General features: G+C 39.5%; 1 protein-coding gene across 35 annotated transcripts in view; it reads right to left on the reverse strand.

The window, feature by feature from the left end:
- The window catches only part of GRIP1 (glutamate receptor interacting protein 1), a 656,016-nt gene that overhangs the window by 148,160 nt on the left and 484,637 nt on the right, over positions 1 to 23,219 (reverse strand). The window contains exon 1 of one of the 35 annotated variants that reach the window (XM_072741928.1): positions 11,730 to 11,948. The exons of the other annotated variants lie outside the window; for them this stretch is intronic. The gene's annotated coding sequence lies outside the window, so the exon portion shown is untranslated. Of the gene's footprint in view, positions 1 to 11,729; positions 11,949 to 23,219 lie in introns of those variants that run through there. 35 annotated transcript variants of the gene reach the window in all.

Here is a 23,219-nt window from a genome sequence, read left to right on the forward strand (position 1 = left end):
GGAAAGGGAGAAATAAGTTTTAACTAATAAGACCTTCACTCCTACTAGGTTTTCAAAAACATATTTCCTGCATCAAATGGGACACCAGCACATAGATGCAGCCTTATGGGATGTGGACAATGCAGTTTTCTCCAGAAGGGACTCCGGTCCTTACCAGGCTTCTGGCTGAGTCTTGGAAATCTCAAAAAAGCTTAATTACTTTAGCTTAGTTTGGTCTCTGTCAAAATATAAATCTATCTGGGCTTTTTAAAAAACTGGTAATAGTCAATTACCCTCTTATTTTAAAATGTTTCAAATCTTTCCCCAAGAGCTAGTTGTAATAACATGAAAGCGAGAAAATATTGATGCACCAGTGAATTGAGTAATTTGTGCCTTCATGGATTCAAGCGTTTATTGAGCGCCTACTATGAGCCAGAGAGTGAAATTCAAAGATGAAGAAAGGCAGAGATGCTTACAGCCTAGTCACAGAGGCAAATGAGTCACAGACCACCATGCCAGAGGGTGGTTTGGGGTAAGGTGGCCACACAGGAGACAGTTCTGGCTATAACGTAAAGTGAAGGCTCGCTGTTCCAAATGCAATATCTATTTCACAATTTTGTCTCCTGTCTAATCCATCTGTATTTATCGATCTGGATTAGCTGAGCAGAACAGACTTAAGGAGGAATCTAAATTAGGCAAAACTCAGGGGTAAAGATGGAATATTGTTGCAAGAAAATACGCTGAATCATGAGAATGTTAACTGCCAGTAAGTATCTCTAGACCCTGAAGGATTGACTAAATCTTTTATGGGTGCTTTGAAGGAACAGGAGAAAAGCAGCAGTCAGGAGAGGGAGGAACATGCTTCTGGAGTATACTTTCTGCTAATCTGTACTCTCTGTTAGACGAATCAATCATTTTATGTATTTTTTGGTGTTTAGTGTTTGCATAATGATCTCATGGCAAAGAGAAATGATGACAGATGCATTCAATTGCATGAGTTCACTTATATATCCAAGCTTACTGAACAAAACTCTGCAGTGAAACACTGGAACTTAAGCGAGTCAATATGTAGTGACAATTTATTTCTTTGTGACTTAAATTGCAAACATCCCTCCCCAAATTAAGAAGACCATGTAGAGAAGACTGTAGCATCCCCAAATTAGCAAGCAGCACAGGGAACAGATGATGCCCAATTGGCAAGGAATGAGATGGTTTTCGATTTGACGTTTTCCTTTATCACCATATTTAATTATCTTAGCAAGTAAGTTGCAGGTTTACATCTGTATCTGTACTCACTCAACATAACCAACAAGAATCACAGTGATGGAATGGGATTTAGTTTTTTGCTGCTCTTCCTTGGTTTTTGTAATTCAATCCTCTTAATTACTGAACTCCAGAAAGTTTTAAGGAATGTAGCAGTGATGCCTGGTGAAAGGAAGAGAATTATGAAAAGTTCTTGCAAATAAGAAAACTCAATAACATAGATGATTACAAAAAATATGCCGAAAGCCATATCCTTTTTTTTTTTCAAAGATTTATTTATTTATGACAGACAGAGAGAGAGAAGCAGAGACACAGGAGGAGAGAGAAGCAGGCTCCACGCTGGGAGCCCGACGCGGGACTCAATCCCGGGACCCCAGGATCACGCCCTGGGCCAAAGGCAGGCGCCAAACCGCCGAGCCTCCCAGGGATCCCCCAAGCCATATCCTTTATATAAACAAATAGCTGGTTAGAAGTTACCATAAAAGAAAAGACCATTTACAGTAGCCAACAATAAAATTCCTAGGAAAAAACTTAATGAAAATGTACAAGATTTACATGAAGAAAATGTCAAAAAACACTTCTGAGGAACATAAGATCAGAACAAATGTAAAAGCACTCCATTCATTTATTCAATAAAAAACTGAGCACTTACCATATGTGCCAGGCATTGTTCTAGGCTTTGGAGATATAAAACTGAACAAAATGAAGAAAATCCTTGCCATCTAAGAATTAATATTCCAGTGGGTAGCACAATCTAACGTCAATCTATGAAGTTCACAATATCAATAAAAATGCCAATAAGATTTTTTGGGACACAAGATATATTCAATATTATTGCAAAACTGGAACATGCATCCCTGCAAAGATTCTGTGAAAAACTGTGATCCCAAAGTAGACCTGGTTAATGTTGCGATGAGAGAACATAGAGGAGCCTGTCCATGATGCAAACCCGAATGAATGTATTGGAGTCATGACCGGATGTTACACTACTAGTTATATCTCCCTAGTTAACCCGAAGTTTGAGCCTAGAGCGGGAAGGCTGACAAAGCCTCTGCGTCTGCCTTCCAGACATTGATCAGAGTCTGGATCTGCTTGGCTTTACATAGGAGAAAAAGAGAAAGAAATAGAAAGGAAGGAAGAAAGAAGAAAAAAGAAATGAAGTAGCACAGACACAGGGCATTCGGAACTCATTATTAGACCATCTTCGTGTTTTGTAATACTGGTTTGCATAAAATAAACGTATGACATAAGAATCATATATTGTTTTGTAAAACTTTTGGCGTCCGGACATTCTTGGTTCATTGCTTATTAAAAACAAACAAACAAACAAACAAACAAACAAAAAACAGAATTAGGCTTAGGCCAGAAAAAGAGAGTTAATTCCAATTTTTGGCAAGTCCCTAAAATTCAAGGACTGAATGGACAGGGAATCCCAGAGTTGCTGAAAGTGGGGAGAGAGACAAAAAGTGATGATAACAAAGAGGAATAAGGACTATGACAAAAAATAAATAAAGGGCTGTCATGGAGCAGCCAGGGCAGACCCCTAACCAGAGGCTGGGCAAGGAGTGCTCGGAACGGCCCCTTGGAAGAGCCATCCCTGAGCTATCTTGAAGACAGCCTCTGTTCAGTGAGTGGAGAAGGGGGTGCTTTGGAGGCACAGAAATAGTAAATGGTGGGTGATTACTTGGGTTCTGGGGAGAGGATATCAGTTGAATTTGCATTTTCTCCATCTGGCTGCATGTTAGAATCACCTGGGGAGCTGTTCAAATACCAATGCCTGGGCCCAACCCAGAACAAATCATCAGAATACTTCCTAGGGGGAATTTTTAAAATTAAACTTTTACTTTTGAGATTAACTATAGATTCTCATGCAGTTCTAAGAAATACTGTAGAGAAATCCCATATGGCCTTTATCTTGTTTCCCCCCTGTGGTAACATCATGCAAAACTGTCATACAATATCACAAGCAGGATACAGACACTGGTGCAGTCAAGAGACAATATAACAAGTTCCCTTGTATCATCCTTTATTGCCACCTCCACTTTTCTCCTCCCCAGACACTTTCCTTAGCTCTTGGCAAACCCTAACCGATTCTTTTTGCTTATAACTTTGTTACTTAAAGAATGCTAAATAAATCGAATCATACAGTGTGAAAACTTTGTGGTTGACTTTTTATATTCCATATGATTTTCTGTACTGTAGCAATAGTTTGTTCCTTTTTCTTGCTGCGTAGTAGTCCATGGCATAGATATACCACAGTCTGTTTAATCTTTTACCTGTTGAAAGATGTGTTGGTTGTTTCTAGTTTGGGACTATCATGAATAAAATGACTATAAACATTCATGCACAGGTTTTTGTGTGAATTATTCATTTCTCTGGAATAAATGTCCAGGAGTACAATTGCTGGGTCATATGGTAGGTCCATATTTACTTTTCTAATAGATTGCTAAATTGTTTTCCAAGGTAGTCATTACCATTTTATATCCCCATCAGCAGTGTATGAGTGATTTGGTTTCTCTGCATCCTGTCCGTACTCAATGTCACTATTTTTTATTTTAGCCACACTGACAAGTGTGTCAGTAATATCTAATTATGGTTTTAATTTTTGCATAAGTTGAGCCATTTCCCCAATGGGAAATGTTGAACTTTTTTTTGTGTGTGTGGGTACTTATTTGCCATTTCACCAAAGACAAAATGTCTCCTCATGTCTTTTGCCTATTTTTATATTAGATTGTTTGCTTCTTTTACTGTTGAATTTTGAGAGTTGCTTATATATTTGAGATACTAATCCCTTATTGATTATGAGGGTTGCAAATATTTTCTCCTCCTCTGTAGATTTTCCTTTCATCCTTCATCCAAGATCTTCTGCAGAACAAATACTTTTAACTTTTATGACATCCAATTAGTTAATTTAAAAATTTTTCTTTTTATGGATCATGCTGTTGTCAAGTCTAAGAACACTTTGCTGAGCCCAAGATTCTGAAAATTTTCTCCTATATTTATTCTATAGTTTCTAAAAGTTCTGTTACTATCATGGCTTACATTTAAGTCTATGATCCATTTTGAGTTAAGTTTTATATAAAGTGTAAGACTTAATCAAAGATTCACGTATTTTTTAGGGCAAAGGGCTATGGATGACCAATTGCTCCAATACTATTTGTTGAATAAATTATCTTTCCCCCACTGAATCGTTTTTGCACTTTCCCCCAAATCGGTCAAATCCCAGAGTCTTTATTTTGTTCTACTGATGTATATATTCCTCCACAGATACCACACAATCTTTATTACTGTATCTATAAAGTAAGTCTTGAAATTGGGTGGGCTGATTCCTCCTACTTTATTGTTCTTTTAAAAAATGATTTCAGCTATTCTAATTCCATTGCTTTTCCATATAAATATTGGAATATTCTTATCTATACCTACAAAAATGTTTCCTCGGGTTTTGATAGGACTTGCATTAAGACTGTATGTCGATTTGGAAAGAATAGACATCTTTACTATGATGACTCTTTGAATTCATGAACATGTTATATCTCTCCAGTTAATAGAACGTCTTTGATTTATTCGTCAGCATTGTGTAGTTTTCAGCATGAGTCCTATACATGCTTTATTAGTTTAACACCTAAGTATTTCATTTTTGGGGCAACAACTGCAAATGGTATTATTAATTTTGATGTACATATATTCATTGCTAGTATATAAATATACAATTGATTTTTGTATATTCATCTTTTATTTTGTGGCCTTGCTGAACTCACTTGGTAGTTCAAGGAGGTTTTGTTGTTGTTTTGTTTTTTATGGATTCCTTAGCGTTTCTATGTAGACCATAATGTTGTCCGCAAAAAAGGACAGTTTTATTTGTTTCCAATCTGTATGCCTTTAATTTTCCTGTCTTCCCTAAAGCATGAGCTAGAACTTCTAGCACAATGTTGGATGAGTGGTAAGAGTGGATATCCTCTCTTAGGGGAAGTGTTTCACATTAAGTGTTTCACCATTAAGTTGTATGTTAGCTGTAGGTTTTTATAGATACCCTTCATCAAGCTGAGGAAGTCCCCTGTATTCCTATTTTTCTGAGTTTTTCTCATGATATATATAAATATTGTCAATTTTTTGTATTGATTAGTTGATATGATCATGTGATTTTTCTTCTTCTCTGTGATGATGTAGTGGCTTACACTGATTTTCTAACAAACCGATCTTGCAACACTGAAATAAATCCCACTTGCTCATTATATGCAATTCTTTTTATACATCGATGGATTCTATTGCTAATATTTTGGTAAGGATTTTCTTTGCATCTATATTCATGAGGGATATAATGTGCAGTTTTTCATTTTGTACTATCTTGGTTTTGGTGTCAGGCTAATAACACTAGCTGCATAAAATGAATTGGAGAATACATTCCTTTCTTTTCTATTTTCTGGAAGAGATCGTACAGAATTGTTTATTCTTTTTAAACATTTGGTGTAATTTTCAATGAAGCCATTTGGATTGGAACTTTTTCTCTTTTGGAGGTTTTAGATTACAAATTCAATTTCCTTAATAGTTATAGGACTGCTTAAATTAATTATGTCATATTATGGTGAGTTGTGGTAGTTCCCGACTTTTAAGGAACTAGTCCATTTCAATTGGATGAAAATCCTTGCAGATGGGGACTAGGCATATGTATTTTTTTTTGAAGCTCCCCAGGTGAGGGGCACCTGGATGGCTTAGTGGTTGAGCGTCTGCCTTCGGCTCAGATGGTAATCCCAGGGTCTTGGGATCCAGTCCCACATCGGGCTCCCCACAGGGAGCCTGCTTTTCCCTCTGCCTATGTCTCTGCCTCTATCTCAGTGTCTCAAATGAATGAATGAATGAATGAATGAATGAATGAAAGAATGAATGAATAAATAAAATCTTAAAAAAAAAGGTCCCCAGATGATTCTAACATGTCGTCAAGATTGAGAGATACGGATTTAAGATTTGGTGTGTGAGGAAAGACTGGTTGAAAACAGATTGGGAAATCAACAAAAGAAGTGCTCAGATTTAAGTTTTAGGAAAGGTAAGCTTGTTATTAGTGCAAAGCAGTGGACTTGGTATTGATGGCATGAAGTGTTGGGGAGAAGGGTATTAGATTTGGGTCAAGGAGAACCATTACAAGCTAGTGCAGTAAAATAATATATTAAGTTAGACTTTGCTGTGTCAACCAAAGAATGAATAACTGCTTAACCACAACAGAAGTTTATTCTGCTCATATACAAGTCTAAGGTGGGTGTTTCTGATCAACAGCCATCTCCTCTCATGTTCAGGGATCTATGCTCTTTTCTGTTTTATGACTCTGTCATCTTCTAGGGCTCTGATTTCCAAACTATGCATTCAGATGCCTTAAGGTTCCCTAGTGAACTCACAGGACCACCATGGAGTATTACATTTTTTTGAAGAACATAGAACCATTTTTGCTATCTGTTGGACACAATACCACCTACTAGCTGGAAGTAGTTTTGCTCAACATTGAATAATAATTGCTTTTGTTGATGTCCTATCTTCCCAAGTCAAGTTTTGAGTTTTATTAAAAAAGGGAATTCATGTGAAAATCAATGTGGAACAGGAAATGAAGCTGTCAAAGTTTAATTTGACCTGAAATTTTGAGAAGTTGTGCAGTGCCCACCAAACACACACGCATACCAATACTAAGTACTTCAGGTTCTTTCAATTTATATGTATTATTATTTTTTTCAAATGGCAAGTGAGTGGTTAGGATGCAATATGTACTATACTGTTTGGACTTAACTACCTAATGAGTGGAACTATTGAATTTCATTTGACCCAGAGCTCCTGTTTAAAAAAAAAATTACTGAGACACTAAGGGCCCTATCAACTGAGGAAGTCTGGAAATTTCTGCCCCAGGACTTCAACCTGTCTTCATTACCTGATGGAAGGAGAGAAAGAACTTTCTTAAAAGCCACACTGGGTTGCTTCTGTTCACATTCCAATGACAAGGACTCATTCTATGTCCATACCTAACTGTGAGGGACGTGAGGAATTGGAATGTAGACAGATGCAGAAGCAATAAGGGTAGGGTGGGTTTTTAGGGACAGGGAAGCAACATGTGAGAGGCTGAAATCCATCAGTAGCTATATGGATGGTATGGATTCCAGATAGATTAAGAACTGCCCTGAGTCAGAGACAAATCAGTGTGTGGGGAGCGAGGAACTGTGAGGGGGGCAAGAGGACCTCAAGGATTCCAATTCGTTTGATTGGGGGATACTGATGTCTGTCACTAAGAAAGGGAATCTGGAAAATGAGGAAGTTTGGGTTGCTGTGCCTCATTGGAGAGGGGGCCGTCACATGATATAATGTCATACAGAGAGAAGCAAAATGTGATTTAAATACCAGGGGAAAAACCTAGTGCTAGGATGGTTTTCATCATACCTTAAACAAAGTGGGTGGTCTGTAAGACCCTCACCCTATAGCTGTAACATAAAAAGAGAAAGTGGATTTTAAAAGCAACCACCCTAGGCACATTCAGCAAAATAAGCATGGGTGAAACTCTTTACTTCTTCAGGTTCCGTTAACTACATAAAAAATTTAAAAGATATTATAAATAGTGAAATGGAAATACTATTGATGAAAACTCGATGCAATAAATCACATAGGGGCCCCTGAGTGGCTCAGTTGGTTAAGGTCTGCCTTCGGCTCAGGTCAGGATCCCAAGGTCCTGGGGTGGAGCCCCACATCAGGCTTCCTGCGTAGCGGGGAGTCTGCTCCTCCCTCCACCCTTCTGCCCCTACTCCTTCTCTCTCACTCTCTCTCTCCTCTCTCTTAAATAAATATATTTTTAAAAAGCCACAAATTTCTAAATGCTAGTGATGGGGACAGTGTTTTTTCCCCTCTGCATCTCCAGTGCCTAGAATGGTGCCTGGCATATTAGTAGGTATTCCTGGTAAGTGCTGAATGAATGAACATATCCATCCCCAAAGAGGGAATTATGACCAGGCAATGAGCATTGGGTTGCAGAAACCAGAATTATTGTTGGATTGTACAGAGGCAAAAATGATGAAGAAGAAGGATTTGAATAGGAGTAGTCAGGGTTATTTCCCTAAGCTTACTTGGTTGATCAGTATTATGATTATGATTTTTACCATTTCTTTAGTGAGGGGGATTGAGACCTGCACCAGAATACTATAGCTGTATCTGTGTATTACTTTTGGAGAGAATATTATTGTTCACAGTACAGTTTTATCTATATATTACTTTTAGTGGTGCCACTAGGAAGTTTATCCCCCTCAGGAAATAAGCAGATGCTTTTTCCAATACTCATTTCAAGTTCCTCCTAACAACCCCTGGTTCAGCAAAGCTGCTGGGATCAAAGCTGGGTTTCTGTGATGAATGGCTGCATTTTCAGTCTCAGTTCTTTGCCACCTAGACTTGCAGAGAAAGGTCTTCTGGCGCTTTCCACCTCTGTGTAGTGACATGAAGGATGTACCAGAATTTCTCTCATCCCTTGGGAATCTGAGCATCAGTTAGATTAGTAGCAGGGATGTAGAGCACATAAATATTACCCAGCACAAATATTCATGTGAAACAAAATTATGATTGGTATTTATCTTACACAATGATGGGGATGGTTGGATTAATATCCGTATGTTTCTTAGGGCACCTCAAGAGAAACAGAATACATAATATGCAGTACCGAATATAAGAACCTGAGTCCCCTGAAAGGATGTGATAAATAGATCAGGATTTAAAAATAGATAAAGCTGAGATGTGGATTCTAGTGAAACTGATTCAGCTACGATATATCTCCTAAAGCATCCAGAAAAAAAATCACTGATTTTAAAATACGGCAAAAGTAGGATTCTTTGTTTCCCACTTTTTTCAAAATCAATGATTTAATTGTTGAAATTTGGTGTTAAGCTTCCCAGCGTCACAAATTATTAACAAATTTATTTAATGGTTCTGGGTCTTAGTTTCCTTATCTCTAAAACAGAGGTAATAAGAGTAACCTAACCTTAGGGTGTTGTGAAAATGAAGTGGTAATATTCTTGTAAGGAATTTATTAAATTACCATATTATAGTACGTGCCACATATATAGTAGGTGGTACATGGTATAATATATATTTATTATATTAATATAAATTAATTATTATCTGTATTATAGTACCTGCCACGTATTAAGTATTCCAGATATATGTTAATCGTATTATTATTATTATTACTAGGATATTAAAAAATTGCAGGTACGCAGAGCACCAATCTTCTTTATTTTGATTGTTATGAATAGGACAAAACAATTAGCAGTGGTATTTCACCATTTGTTGAGTCATATGTTCTTTTGAGAATCTAATGAAAGCCATGGGCTCCCTCCCCAGAGAAATTCTGTATACAGTTTCAGGGGAATGCATGAGAGCTCTCGACCACATCCCTGTACTCAAGAAACCAGGAGGATCTTAATTTACATCAGATTTGAGCAATGTGAAAAATCAAAGAACATCTTCTGCTAGGTTGATATTTTATAATCTGTGCACATATCAGGTGGGTGTCATGAAATAGCAAATAATGCCCAGACCTACCATTCAGTTCCTATGTAGTCATTTAATAAAATGAAACCATATCCAAGATCTCAGAAACAGGAAGTGACTCACCTCAGTGAAACTGCCCCTCTTCCTGAGTAGGATGGCCTGCGTGGTGGACATTTATATCTGAGAATCCATAAGGACCAGCAAAAGGCACTGTGCAGAAGATCCAGCGATTGCACTTGTCTTAAGAGCCCCAGGCAATTTTTCTTTGGGAAGACTCTCCATCTGTGATTTTTTACTTGTAGGTGGTTATAATCACATTTTTTAAGTTGTTGATGCAATTGAAAACTGGATTCTGCAAGTTAATCTTAAGCAATTGGCACAGCTAATTTTGAAATTACTTTGACCTTCAATGGTCTCTTAGAGAAGTTAACTGCATTCTTACAGCTACCTGCGGGCCATTTTGGTTCAAAAATATTTTGGAGCTCTAGCATTTCTAAGACCAATTATTACTGCCTCTACTTTTCTGCAGTTCACATCCCACATCTCTAAGGGATGAATGTTTATACTAATAGTTTCAATTAAGTATTTGGTCCACAACAGGGCCTGGGAGCCTGAAGGATAATAGTTCAACCTGTGGTCCTGGGAATGCCTCCTGCAGGCTATAGATGTGTCATTAGAACTTTAAGTTCATCCTTTAGGTGATTTGCTTGTGGTATTACTATCATTTCCATCTATAACTGGAGAAATAGAGGTATCAAAAATTGTTTAGCAGATTAATGAGATATTGTGGGGTTTTTGCCAGTCTTTCTGGATATCCTTTTGGCCAATGTTTTATGGTGAATAACTATTTAAATATAAAAAGCCAGAGTTCCTCTGTAGGGCTGGTTTAAAATGATCAGATGATCTGGTCTAGGAGTCCAGCTGAACAAAAGGGATGAGAGAAAGGTCTCGTTCAGCTGAAGGGTGAGAAGAAAGAAGCACTCTGGGAGGGAAGGAAGACACAGAGGCGGACAGAGGTCAGATGAGGCTGCACAGGCAGCTAGTGAGAGCTAGTCATCAAGGAGTTAAGGAGTGTAGCTAGTGCTCTGGATGGAGGGCTAGCTGCTAGTTTAGGCACTGTTGCTTCTTCAGAGATAACTGAAAGGACAATGCTTGGGGTCTTATCCTGCCTGAAAAAGGAAATGGATGGATGATCAACCTCAACAAGAAATCAGACTTCTTAAATAATTAGGGCAAAGTGGGTCTGAGAGGTATGCTTGCTTGGCTTCCTCCTTCCATGGATACCTAAGTACCCATGAGTCCAGCATGTGGTAGACAACCTGACTGAATAGAGAAATTAAAATAAGGAAATATTCTGATACCTTTCAGGATTACCTGTCCTTTTAAAGCTGCTAATACTCTTCAAAATGTTCCCAATACATGATCTAATTTAACCTTTAGAACAACTCTGTGAAAAGGGTAACTATCCCATTTTATATATTAGAAAACGGAGATTTGAAAATTAGTTTGTTATGCAGAACTCGGTACCTGTTTTAGGTACACGAAATTCGCAGCCTCATATAGCTTTGAACGTTCACATTCATCATTAAGCAATTGCTAAACAATGGACACAAGAATGTAATGAAATGCTACTGAGAAAAGAGCTGAAAAATAAAGCCATCCCCAGGCAGACTCCAAGCCACCAGAGTAACAGTAAGCCAGTGAATGAGTCCCTCTCATTTTGTTACAGATGTCACAGGCATTTCCTTGACTTTCTCTTATTTTACGAGACTTGATCCATTTCGGATAAAGGAACAGATGGAAAACTAATAGTGCACTCACTGCACACAACCCAGAGGCAAGGCGTCAGGGGAGCCCTGTAGACTCTCCAAGGAGAAGCCGGCAGCAGGGCTGCAGTGAATTTGAGTTTTAATGGAACCCTCTTGAGACCTCACTGCAATTCAGAACAGAAGGAGGCTGTATGGCCCACATGAAGGTCAGCTTACCTTCCTACCTCTGACTCCTCCACGCTGACAAGGACAGTAAACTTCTCTCCTCGCCCCTCTCCTGGTCTCTTTTCTTCTGCTCCACATGGGAAACAACTGTATTCTTGTCCCCAAGGAAAGGTTTCCCATTAGGATGAGCAGCAGGGAATGAACAGACGAACCGAAGTCATTGCCACTTCCTCTCTGTTCAGTCCTCTGTATTAGTACCTCAATCACTGTAGGGAACGCAACCTCCCCCAGCTATCTTGTAGCTTCACTCTGAATATGAAATGTTTTATCCTTGCGGTCCGTTGCCTTTCAGCCTCTCTGCATCTTTCCAGTGAATATTTCTTGATAATTTGCTAAATGCTAGGCACCTTGCTATCCAGCAATAAACAAGACAGGCTCAGTCCCTGCCCTCGAAGACTTTACATTCTAGGAAGCAATACAGATCCTAAACAGTTAAAAAAGTCATAACAAATTTGAATAGAGCTTAAGGAGTTGCCTCATAGAGTCACATACATTTTCTCATTTGATTCTCATGGAAATCCAGGACTGTAAAGATGAAAACATTGACACTTGCCAAGGTTAGATGACTTGCCTAAGGATACCATATCAGGCAAATCATTTTCTAGAACTTAAAACCAAGTGCTCTAATCCTAAATTCAACCTTCTTTCCACTATGTCACTTTGCTTCACGTGGGCTGTCTTGGCTTGACAAGTTGCCAAAGTGATACTTATCCAAAAAAAAGTTCCAAATTCTAATAAAAACAATTCTAAGACTATTTTTCTTTTTTCCCCCTTGAAGGAATCATTAACACAATTGTAGTTCATTCAAAAGGATTGTGAAAGTCCCTTTCACACAATAGGTAAAAGAATATTTACCGATTTGTTAGCGACCTGCCAAATTCTCATTTAGAAGGCCACACCAGTTCCAGAAAGTAACATTTTTGTGCTGAAATTCATGAGAAATATGCCCTGCTGAATATTCAAAGAAAAGGCTTACTCTTTTTTTGTTGTTTTAATTTTTGCTCAACTCAGTGATATATATACACACTATACATACATACGAACAATTTTTCTCATATCTGAAATCTGGATACATCCCCCCGCCCCCCAAAAATATTACTACTCTCTTTTTCCCCCCATTATATACTTTTCTTTTACAGATTCATCATGTGGTCTGAATACAACACCCACCCATGTTATCAAGTATGAACAGAGCAAAGGACAGTTTCTTTTTAAAAGCACAATGCCTCACCAACGCCTTTAAAATCCATTAAAGAATATCTCACCAAGCCCAGGAGAGCATTACAATAATTGCTTCCCTTACCCAGGTGAAAAAGGACGTATCTGTCAACTAAAGAAGTGCAGAAGCAATTAACACCTCAACACTCTACTGGGAAATTGCTTAAATTAAGGAAATAACAGGGATGCTTTATGGTTATTGTATTTGTAATATTTAGTTACTAGCATGGCTGTCGAGTGCCTATGTCATTGCCAACTACTCTCCCCAGTGCAACAGGGTCAGGAGCCACTGTGTGCACGACTCGGGGTGTATCTGGATGTTTGCATGGGTGGCACATACGGTTTAGTCACTTCATTTTTCAGAGACTATGTGACGAAGTAGGGCTGGTAGATGCACTCGGGAAATTAACATCCAAGGCAATATATGTCTTAAATCGGTAACTTCTCAGACATAAAAAAAACACATTTCTGAATCGTGTGCTACCACAATGGAACTGCTTTATTCCTTCTCTTCCAAAGCTGGGCTACTGCACGGGAAGGTCATGTTTCCCCAGCCTTTGGTACAGATGGCAGAGGCATGTGACTGAGCTGTGGAGTGAGTCACACAGGTAAAAACCCTTGTGTGTCAGCACCAAGATCTACAGAGAACCTAGAAATCCAATCCATCATCTTTCCCTCTTCTGGGGGAACACCCAGTAATGTTATATGGCCTTCAGTGTGCAGCACAGGTACACAAATCTGCTTAGGGTTTTGTGAGAAGCTGAAAATAGGGCCTGGGAGTCTACAAATCTTAGTGAAGGTAAAATCTATCTCTTTCTTTCCTCCCCACCCCATCCCCAAAGCTTGACTATTGAAGAGGGACCAAAGCCACTCAGAAGTCCCAGGGAAAATTATATAGGATGCTTTAGTTCTTCCTTTTTTTTTTTTTTAAACAGGTGAAGTCAGGTAAAAATGAAAAAGCATGCCAGAAGAAAAGCAGCAATGAAACGAGGAAGAATGCTGGAGGAGACTCTGAAGGAGGAGGGCATTCTTCCCCTTGCCTAGTAACTGAATGATATCACAGATGATCTTAGAGCTCAAGACCTACTTTCATTTGGTTTTCTCCACTATGTACCTATAGACACCATCCAGCACCTATCCGAATACCCCAGTTTGAGAAACCGATCTTCTTGGGAGCTACCTATGTCTTCTTCAGACAGTTTCAACGAGGAGTATCGACATTTATTAAACACCTCCTATGGACTAAGCCTGGCTTAGTATGCTGTGGCAGACAGACTCCCAGGTGGTCCTCTATGATCCCTAACTCCCGATCACGAGCCCTTGTGTGGCTCCTTTTCTGGACTGTGCTTCTACCTAGCCAAGAGAATATGGCAAAGGTTCCCAGATGTATGTGATTACTTGCACATGATTTTGCCCAGAAGGCTATAGTGCTCCTCTCGCTGGAGACTTTCCCACCTTTGTGGGCTTTGAGGAGGCAGGCAGCTATGTTGGGGCTGCAGGCAGCATCTAGGTGACAGCCAGCAAGAAACTGAAACTCTGAACTGAATCCAGCCAACACCCTGTGTGAGCTTGGAAGCAGATCCTTCCCCAATCAAGTCTTTTATGAGACCACAGCCCGCTGACACCTTGACTATAGCTTTGTGAGACCCGAAACAGAAGAGTAGAGAAGCTATGCCTAGATTACTGACCCACAGATGTTTTTAAGCTATTAAGTCTGGGTAATATTACATAGCAATAGAAAAACAATATAGATGCTCTCTATGCATTAACTTCTTCAGGCTTCATTACTCTCCCATTTCACACAATGGGAAAATTGACACACAAAGCATGGAAGTTAAATAACCAGCCAAAGTCCACATAGCAGTAGGTGGCAGGGCTGGAATTCCAACAGGGCAGGCTAACTCCAGAGCCTGTGTTCCTAACCAGTGCAGTATATTGCTTTTCTGTACTTCTTACAAAGTTTTACCTTCAGTTGTTTCCAAATCTGATTTCCTCATAGCAGGGGTCAAGAATCCAAATGCAGGTAGTAATTAGAGGTAATAAAGGGATAAAACAGGCTTTGTATCACCTGATCAGTGGGATGGGTGTGGGCATGAAATAGAATGAAGAGCAACAGTCACTGTCTCATGGTATTTGCTGGCCAAGGAAACGCATCTATAGGCCTCCCTGAGCTAATGGGATGATACTGGATGATGACGTCTGACGTGCAGGTTCCAGTTATACCTCTGCGATCATGGAGAACACACTGAGCCCCTTTCTATAGGACTTAAAATAGTTTGAAACCGGTGATCATTTTTGTCTCAAATCTTCTATTTTCTCCTACTTATATGAACGGTGACAACGTCACATTTGTATTGTTCTCCCTGCAGATCAGCTTCTAGACACATGTATAAGGATTTATAAGGTGGTTGACTTTGCAGTATCAGCTGGCAGATATGCTTCCTTCTTGTTTCCACCTGTAGGGTTGGCCTGGCATGCTCACCAAGATACAGTTCTTCCAGGAAGTTCTAATCCATTAATTTCCCCTTTTGTTATTATGGTACTTAAAAAAAATTACCCAGATACACATTTTAGCATAAGATTCAAATGACACATAAGCATATGGAGCAAAGCCTGAGTTGAGGATGCCCTTCCACCCTCTCCCTCTATTCCTCCTCTCATCTCAAGGGGAAACCACTGTCAAAATTTGTTTCTAAACTTCCACTCACTTTTCAGACACTAATATTTAAGCTAAATTGGATTTGTAACACAATGATAACTTGCTGTTTTCAATATAACGCATATGTCTTAGAAGTCTTTTCACGACGTGGACTATAGGTCTGCTTCACACTTTTCAAAAGTTTTCTAATCTTTCTTAAAATGATTTGTTTGACCGTCCCCCATTTGATAAATACTTTAGGTTGTTTCCGATATTTCACTAATGAGCCATGTTTCAGTGATCATCTCTGTAGATATGGATTTGCTGACACATTTTGTTCCCAGTCCTGCCCATTTTCAACCACACCCCACCTGTCCACTCATGGCTGACTGCAGGGACTCTTAGTTCCCACTTTTCAACAGCGAGGCACCAGAGTTGGGAGAGATATCTTCCTATCCCCAGAGCCACCTTCCTCCGATGCTAATATTATGCTCTATCTCAAAGGCAGCGACTGATGATGGAGTAGTTGTTTTTTGGGGGGCTACCGACATTTTTCTCAGAGCATTTCTTTATAGGATTGGGATGATTCTCAAAAACTACCACATCTTCTTAGTAGGCAACTATGGTTATGTATTTGTGCTCAAGGATGAGGACTGCTGTAGGAAATATTCCCTGAAATGGTGGGGATAGTGGCTATATTTCTAAACATTTTGATTGAGCTACCAATGTGTCTTCTAAGAGATTTATATTCCTACCAACAATATATGTTTCTATTTTCCTGTATCCTTGATGGCACTGGAGATAATTTAAATATTTGCCATCTCATTTTTTTTTTTTTTTGCAAATTCCTAATATTTTCTTCCCTTTATTTCTTGCTCCTGAGAGCAGAGGGTGAATTCTTGCCACCATAGTTACTGCTACCTTCAGGTGGGCTTCTAGAAAGAATAGTTCTTGGTATGCTTTATTAGAATATGGACAATTTTTTCACTTGAGAACTATAAGAGATGTAAAGGACAACTAGAAGGATTTTTCCAAGCTCTCCAGGCCAGAACAAGAGCATGGAGTAGAAGCCTACTGCTGGTAGAAGCTGGGATAATGTTACTGTTAGCATGATGAAATGCTGAGCTACTCAATTCCAATGATGCACATCTCCAGCGGTGTCTAAGAATGATCTTAAACTAGAAAAGAGAGAATTTTACATTAATGTATGAGAAAAAACATGCCAAAGGTAGGTAAAGTGATATTAAAACACTGTTTTGGCTGTTTAAAATATATTTTATGCAGCTTTCTAGAGTCAGATAAATTACTCCCCGCCCCACACCACCCTGGCATTAAAAGAATGTACAGATGTGATCATAAAATGAAGATGAAAATGAAAGATATGCCAAAGGAATAGGAATGAGTAAGCATCTTAATTTCTATCATGGAGGGCTCTGGAAATCACAGATCTCTAGGATTAAGGGCATGTCCTGGCAAAATTTTAGAAAGGATTATTACACCACTGAAGAATAAGGCATACAAATCAACATTATATATAAAAACAATATAATGTAAATACATACTTGAGTCTTTCAGTGGGCTTTGAGAAAGATCTCTCATGATAACCTGTGGACAGAGTACTCCGAACTCAAAGCCTGTGGTTTTAGAGCTCACTGAGGATGATAACCAAAGTCTGCGAATGAGGATCAACATGAGGAGGGTCAAGGTTCCTGGTGGGGTACTTCCGAGCTCTGTCCTTGGTACTGCTTATGCCCCAAATTCTTAACACTCTTAGATGTTTGTCAAATTTGTGGTTAATTCGCTACTAAGAAGAGTGGTAAATGGGGATCCCTGGGTGGCTCAGAGGTTTAGCGCCTGCCTTTGGCCCAGGGCGTGGTCCTGGAGACCCGGGATTGAGTCCCACATCAGGCTCCCTGCATGGAGCCAGCTTCTCCCTCTGCCTATGTCTCTGCCTCTCTCTCTGTGTCTCTCATGAATAAATAAATAACATCTTAAAAAAAAGAAGAATGGTAAATATATGTGATGAGCAGGAATAGAAACTATTTCCACCATGTTGCAAAGATGAGCCGAATCATTTGAGAGCTGAGTATGTAGCTGAAAGACGAGGAGCTCTGGATTAAGGGGATGCTAAACTCAAATACCGGCTTTGTTGTTGCGTAAACTTGGGCAAGTCCCTTAAGCCTCCATAAGCCTTAATTTCTTCCTCCGTAAAATTGAGATAATTAACTATCTCTTTTGAATAAATAAGACTGATGCATGATAGATGCCCCACAATTATTAGTACCCTTCCCTCTTCTCAGATTTTACTCGCTGAATACAGAAGTAAATGTGAGGACAAGTGAATGAAGGCCCAGCATTATCCAGAGAGCTGCTGCTCAAGGGAGAAAGACTGACTCTTAGGGACAATTCATGAAAACAACACCCACTGAGTGCCAGCTCAGGATAAACAAACCTCACTATTTCATTTAAAAATACGATTGTAATCTGCATTAATCCCATAGAGCATCCCGATCAGGGAAAGAGATGGTTTTCTCACACTGTGTTCTCTTCAGTGAGAGGAGCTCTTCCCTTTTGGCTGCCACAGGGTAAATAGCATTAACAAACTCGAGAAAGACTACCTGGGTGTGGAGAGCATGTCGCAGAACAAGGTGGAAGGAACCTGCTTTACCTGGTTAAACAACTACAACCATGACAACAGCTCAGGGAAGAGATGATCGGGGCATGAAAAGACTAGAAAAATGTACTTTGGGGAAGTTCAGGAGAATTAGAAGAGCCAGTAGGTACAAGTACAAGGTAGGAAACTTTAGGCCATTGGCATGAAGAATAGTGCCTAACAAGTAATGATATAAAAATAAGTGGTGGCTAAGTAAGGTAGGAAATTTCCCGTCTCTAAAAATATTGAAGCAGAAGTTGGATGTGGAGTTTCCTATATTGGAAGAGGAAACAGAAAAACAGAAATAAAGAAAGAAAGAAAGAAGAAAGAAAGAAAGAAAGAAAGAAAGAAAGAAAGAAAGAAAAAGAAAGGAAGAAGGAAAGAAGAAAGAGAAAGGTGTGTGTGCGTGTGCATGTGTGCACATGAAAGTGTGTTAGGTTTAAGTGTTTTTTAGAGGAAAAGCAGTAAGAGTACTTTGAGTTGTACACATTCCACCTCATTATTTGATGTGTGTGTGTGTTTTTAATATTTTATTTATTTATTCACGAGAGACACAGAGAGAGGCAGAGACACAGGCAGAGGGAGAAGCAGGCTCCTTGCGGGGAGCCCGATGTGGGACTCGATCCCAGGACCCTGGGGATCATGACCTGAGCCAAAGGCACGTGCTCAAACACTGAGCCACCCAGGCACCCAATCCATCTGCCCCCATCTCTTTATTTTGTAATGCTGGATGTACAACAGTGATCAGATCTTTTAACACAACCAACATGGCCTTCCCTGAGCTATGAACCCTGTGAGGGGGAAATTTTAATAAAGAAATACTGTCTTGAATTTAAGCGACTCTAACCACAAATTAGGGATAAGTCTAGATTCAAGAAAAATAATTGCAGAGCATCTTGAGACAGGATGAGGTAACCTGACCAAAAAAAAAAAAAAAAAAAAAAGGCTCAATAAAAACACATAATATTCTGGGTGTTCATAGAAAGACATGATCATGGAAGTGAGAAATTGGAGGAGAGCTCCCAGGGGAAATGGAAGTTAAGGTGGCAATGTGGGCTATCAGCATTAGGTGGGTAAGTTTATTTTAACTTTTTTTTTTTTTTAATTTGAAGACGTAGGGTGTGCAAGAGAGGAAAGGGTCCTATTTACTTAGAGAGCCGCAGGGCTGCATGCGAAACCTTGCAAATTGCCCACTCTCCCAGCCTTTGGAATGACACCTCCTCTCTACTAGCCTAAACCATTCCCTTCACCACCTTACTCTCTGTGATGATCTCACCTCTTATTCCACCAAGTAATCAGAAGGAAGACACACACACACATACACACACACACACACACACACTCAGCAGGAAACCTACCACCCTCCTGCCATCGTGCCCTTGGACTGTTTGCCTTGCCTCTTGCTGATATGCCCACTGAATGCTGGATGGTCTCCCTCTAGCTGCTTCAAAGACTTTGGGTTTACTTTTATCCCCTCTTCCTCCTCCCACCCCACTGGAATCAACCCTATTAGCACACAAGCACAGTTACCTCTCCCATATTTTGTTTTTTTGTTTTTTTTAAAGAGTTCCTCTCTCCCAGGATCACATGTCCTCTCCAGCTACTGTCCCATTTTTCTATTTCTCTTGATAGTTTATCTGAGAGGTTGAAAAAACTGCCTACTTTCTCTGTCTCTGTTTACCTTCTCTGTCTTCTCTGTCCTATTCTTACCTCAACCCACTCAAATCAGGCTTTTGCTCATACCCTGTTATTGGAACCAGCCACTAATAACTTCCTAGACCATCTGATGGTCAATTCTCAGGCCTCATCTTATTCATCTTATCATCAATATTTGATGCAATTTGTTTCTCCCACCTCAGTGACATGTGGTTCTTAGCTTGGATTCCATTCTCCTGGTTCTCCTTCAACTGCCTCTATTTCTTCACTGCTGACCTCTGAAGCCTGGTGTGCTCCAACCTCAGGCCTCAGACCCCACCCTTATCTGCACCGCCTAAATGATCTCACCCATCGCCACGGGTGTGCATATGGCTGATGCCTCCAAAATTTGTATCTCCAAGGGCCTCTCCTTTGAGTTCCCTATGCACCCTTCTGCCAATCTAGGTCTTCCTCGGTGGCTCTCTGTCTCAATAAATGGCACCTCTGTTCGTCCAGTGAAGAGCAAAGGCCTTGGACTCCTTCTAGATTCTTCTTTTCTTCTCCCATTCCACATCTCACCTCATTTCATTAGGTTCTGGGGAGTCTTTCTTCAAAATTTGACCACTTTTCACGACCTGCGCCTTCATCATCTTTGCCTGACCCACCATCATTTCTTGTCTGAAATACTGCAATGGCAACTGATCTTCCTGTTTCCACCTTTGTGCCCTTCAAGTCTATTTTCCATATAAAATCCAGAGAGATTTTAAAAAGAATTGTGTCGTACCTCAACTGTTCAACCCCGGCAGTAGCTTTGGGTCACACTCAGAGTAAGTTCCAAACTCTTACCCTTACCTTGGCTACAAGCTCTACAGAACCCATCATTGTTTCTCTCTCTCTCCAACCACATCTATCTATCTATCTATCTATCTATCTATCTATCTATCTATCATCTATCTATCTATCTATCTATCTATCTATCTATCTATCTATCATCTATCTATCTATCTTCCTTCCTTCCTTGGTTTTATTTTTAAGTAATCTTGACACTTTTAAGTAATCTCTACAATGTGGGGCTTGAACCTACAACTCCGAGATCAAGAGTTGCATTCTCTAGTGACCGAGCCAGCTAGGCATCCCCTGACCTCATTTCTTACCACTCTCAGTCTTACTTCTCCCTTTCTGCCCATGCTGGTTTTCTCTCAGTTTCTTTAACAAGGCAAACTTGTTCTGACCTCAGGGCCTTTGCACTTGCTATTCTTTTGGTCTACACTCTACTTCTTCCAGAGCATTATGTGGTTCACCCTCATCTTAGGATCCCTCAAATGTTATTTCCTCCCAGAGCCCATCCTTGACTTTCCTTGCAAACCAAGAGCCCATGTCCTTCTGTACCCTCTCCTTTCTACCCCATATACTAGTTTATTCCATTTTATTGTACTTAGCACAGTCTAACCTTATGTTAGGCGCTTGTTGAATGTATGTCTCCTCCACTAGTGGGCCAACTCCAGGAAGACAGAGGCTTGTAGGATATTCCTAGTACCTGGGATAGTAAAAGGCACATAGTAGGTGCCCAATAAGTTGTTGAATGATTAAATGTTGAATGACTGCATAAGGGTCAGTTTCGATAAAAACTCAGAATTAAAAAAAAAGAGAGAGATCATGTTAATTATAATGGATTTAGGGAGCAAATAAAAGCCTGGCTGGAGAAAAAATAAAAGCAATGCAGCCAAGAATGCAAGGGTTAAAGACATGGGATGGATGCGCCAACTGTTTACATTCTATGCAGAATACGGGAAAGGACCAGAGGTGCAATCAAACTCCTAAAGAGAAAAAGAGATTTGGCAGGCTCTATAAAGTATTTTCCTCCAGTTATGAAGCAGAAATCCTGTAACACCAGTTTAACATGTAATTCAGTAATACACTTTAGGAACGTGTAAAAGAATATAAAATGTGTGTATATAAAATATATTATATATATAGAGAAACAGTGAGCACATTGCCTGGGGTCAGTCTTTACTCATTTAATCCGATAATGGGCGATATACATGAACTGATTTTAGAAACGTCTTTGAAAGGTTAAATGCTCTGCCACAGAACAAAGAGATTGATTTATTCAGTGTTATCTTAAAGCTCTGTATTCTTCCAAAGTTTTAAAAGGGAAACATGAAGTATAGAGCTATAGTGTTACCAGTTTAAGAACAAGTATTTACAAGCCCACTTGGCCAATTTTAATCTTTTCCCTTGAATTGGAAGCCCTGAAAATCACAACTGTATAGAAGAAATTACAGCACAGCCTGAAGCACCACCAGTTTTCCTCCCCAGGTTCTCTTAGGTCTTTGTTACTTAGAGAGATAACGGTACGATCTCCATGACTTCGGCCTTCACTCACTGACCCACCCCAGTGAAGGGCGCCAGTTGGTTGTAAATGAGATGGATACCTTACATTTTCTGGATACTTCTGAGTAGAGGTTCAGTTGGCCTGTAGAAGCCAAAGTCTTTACATCTCTTACTCATTAAAGATCGTCTCCACCGCCTTCTTGTTTTATGCACTGCTCAGGATTTTGGTTGAACTTGATTTTTATCCAGGGTTTGCCTAAGCTCCACTATTTTCTAGGCCCTGTGACCATGGGCAAGATATTTTAGCTCCCCAAACTTGAGTTTGCTCATCTATTAGAGAAGAAGAAATAAAACTTACTTCCTGAAGGAATTGTGACGAAGAAAAAAAAATCAATATTTATTAACATGGTTAGTCCAACACTTGAAGCGTAGCATGAAATGAATGGCAATTCGTATTTTTATAATTATCTATAGCTTCTCTCACTTTATCTTTCTAGATTAGGTTACTCTTATGATCAATGCATTCTTGTCTATCCCTGAGCTTTGGATTAATATTGTTCAACCTCCTGTTTCTCTTCTAGTATTTCTTATTTTATAGCAAAAGTCCTAAATGCCTTCTATTCCCATTCAAATGACCCATTTTTGCACTGTGAATCTACACCAACTTATCAACAAACAAACAAAGTACACAGCTTTGGGGTTCTTGACGTGCTTTCTTCTGAGAAGAATCTCATTCCAGGCTGGTGCTTCCTGAAGTATGGGGGTACATAACCACTAGTGGATGTATTTGAGAAGACACATAGTCTTTACAAAAATTTCAGAGTTAGAGATTTTAAAAATTTATGTCAGAGAATATAAATAGTATATCAAAGCCAGATAACAAAGGCTTGGGTAAAGCTAAGAAAAAGGGGGATCAATAGAAATGTATTGAAATCCACATTAATTATAGTATGAATAGAACACGGATACATAACCAACATTATAAGGATGACATGTGAGTGAC

Source organism: Vulpes vulpes, chromosome 16 (assembly GCF_048418805.1).
Source record: "Vulpes vulpes isolate BD-2025 chromosome 16, VulVul3, whole genome shotgun sequence".
Taxonomy (NCBI): domain Eukaryota; kingdom Metazoa; phylum Chordata; class Mammalia; order Carnivora; family Canidae; genus Vulpes; species Vulpes vulpes.